The sequence below is a fragment of the Micropterus dolomieu genome, linkage group LG01 (genome assembly GCF_021292245.1).
Source record: "Micropterus dolomieu isolate WLL.071019.BEF.003 ecotype Adirondacks linkage group LG01, ASM2129224v1, whole genome shotgun sequence".
Classification (NCBI taxonomy): Eukaryota; Metazoa; Chordata; class Actinopteri; order Centrarchiformes; family Centrarchidae; genus Micropterus; species Micropterus dolomieu.
In genome coordinates this window covers 54,100,086-54,102,926 of record NC_060150.1, presented here as the reverse complement: position 1 = coordinate 54,102,926, position 2,841 = coordinate 54,100,086, and positions in this window count along the sequence as shown.

Sequence of the window (2,841 nt, the reverse complement as noted above, 5' to 3'; positions counted from 1 at the left end):
AGACCTGTTCATACTGTTATATTGTCATATTGTATATACTGTATACCAAATCCACCAACCTGAAGTCATAACTCCTGCACAATAATACTTATTTATTCCAGCATGCTTTACACTGTGCTCCATCATACTGTGTACATAAGTATATGTATGCATGCATGTGTATCTGTATGTCACATCCACCTCCGACATGTACATAATAATGATAATAATATTCTACTCCTGCATTCTTTGCACTTTGATCACTGCACTATTTTTCAATATGTCTATATTGTTTTTTTGTTGTATATTTGTGTTGTCTATACTGTAGCTTGTGTCTGATTTTATTTTATTATTGTGTTATTGTATTATTGTATAAGTAAGCGCATCGTGAGCATTGTACAATCCTGAGTCAAATTCCTTGTATTTGTACACATACCTGGCAATAAAGCTGATTCTGATTCTGAAATTGGATTTTCATCCTCTGGGGAATCTGAATGTGCTCAGTAAATTTGATTTCCTAGCAACAGATTTTGACATTTTTTATTTTGTATAAATATCCAGAACAAATACCAAGGAAATCAGTCTTGTAGATGTTAAGATACAGTATCTCACTTACGATCAAAGTCTTGGATTGATGAATGGACCAAGTGACAGACTAAATGACAAATGTCTCCATCCTAAAGTCCAACTGGTACTGGAATAAGGAAATATCTATTGACCTAATCGTTATCAAATAACAACATATTTGAATTTCTCCTTATTACTTGAAGCACAAACAAAATGCATGTTAAAATAGATGCAGCTGTTTGAACTCAAACAGTTGAAAGGTTCATAGTAAGAAATGAACATCGCTTTGCAGCTAAGAGGCCCCTCATACTTGTGAACTTCCTGCTCATCATATTATCATGCTCCAGTAATCTCTTTTATTCCTACTACACACATGCTGTGTACTGGGGCCAGAGAGAGGAAGAGACTGGAATCCTGCAGGAGATTTGCAGTCACACACACACACACACGTGTCAACGGGCATATGGGGTGGGTAGTATAAAGAACTATTGAACAATGCAGCCACAGTGCACTGAAAATCAGTTTGTTGAAGCTCATAATGAGTGTTTTTACTGGAGAGTATATCAATGTATTTCAGTCTATGTTTTTCCTCTTTGCTAATATATTTTCCTGTTTCATTTTGTCTGCCATGGTGATGCTGGTGCTTCCTTTCTGCTCTGAATAATGTATTTTGTAATGTAAAAAAACAACAAAAAAACATTACTGTCATAATGCATATAATGTTAGTTAATCATAATTTAAATTTAATTTCAGATTAAAAATCTGGATATATGAAAACTTGGAAATGTTTATTCTCCCTGTCATTAAAACATTAGGGAAAGTCTCTCTTAACTTTAATTTACCTTCCCGTCCTTGTTTCTTCATATTCCATTTGTTTGATTTGTATTTTAATTTCTTGTTTTAAGCTTGAAATGTTTTAATCTTGATATTCTGCCATAAACCACCCTGTAATCTTGTTTTGGGAGGTGCGGTTTAAAATAAAGTTTATAAATATTATCACCAAATTTTAGTAATATAATAGTAATAGTGATATAATTACGGGATTAGGTCCAGCCAATATCCCTGTTTCCTATGATCTTCACGAGTTAATGATAGGAAACAAAACATACCAGAACAACTGATCTGACACCAGGTGGCAGCATTTAACAGACAATAACACCAGACTGAATTTGGATCTAAAGGGGCACTCCACTGATTTTACACATGAAGCTCAGTTTACTGATCATGTTCATGCTCATTAATTATTTCAGCAAGGGCTTGGAGACTACAATATATATAACAAAACTCAGTATGTCAAACTAGAGACATCGAGTTTGAAGATGTGGATGTTTTTCAAATCTGCCCCACAGGTTTAGGAAGTGCAACAATAAATTGCTAGGGTACCTCTTTACCCCTGTAAAAGGTTGATTGAGAGGGGTAGTAATGGTCTCTTAAAAGTGAAGTTGAAGCGACTATACATAATTTTACCACTTGAATACGCATAGTGTAATGCTGGATTTATATTCGTAAAGTAATGTGCATACTCTGCCGTGGACGTCAGACAGGAAGAGGCCTAGGAAAGGGAGCCCGTGGAGTCAAGGACTAAGATTTTTCAGTTTTTATTTAGAGCACCCTGCACCAGATGTTTCACTTTTTTCAGTGTGAGTAGAGTATAAAGAATGTATTAACAAACACAGTCTTTGTTTTATATAGTATGGATTAATTATTTGTAGACTAAGGTTTGTCTTTGTTGGAGTGGCCTCGTGTATAAAGGTGGGAGGTTGATGATCCTCTGGAGTCAGTTCATCGGGACACTTGCAGTAAGTGTCAGTCCAACAGTCACAGATGTAGCTTGGTTCTCTGTTCGTTATGCTTCACCTCTTCTTTTGTCTTTTTTTTCTCTTTCTTTTGTCCCATAACACCAACTAAACCTTATTGGGTCTAGTGAAAATATCAAATAAAATGTATTTTTACACTGGTTAACTGTAACTTCCTGTGTCAGCCACCTTGCCAGTCCTTACATATGAAGTTAAGGGTACTGGTGTGCGCTGAGGTCTGACACGGTGTCATTCTTGATAAAGCCACTAGGAGTTGCAAAAAAGTGAAATTTATAAATCTCACACTTTGGGGGATTAAGATTGAAAATCTCTTTTCAAAGAGCGTCCTATGCAGGAGGAAGTCGTTAATTAAAAGTTTCAAAAATACAACCCAACAACACAGAAATCATAAAATGTTAAAAATTAGTTCACAATAATTGACAGCTAAAATTACAAACAATGACAATTAATAGAATCAGCCTTAAAGTTGTTCTTAAAT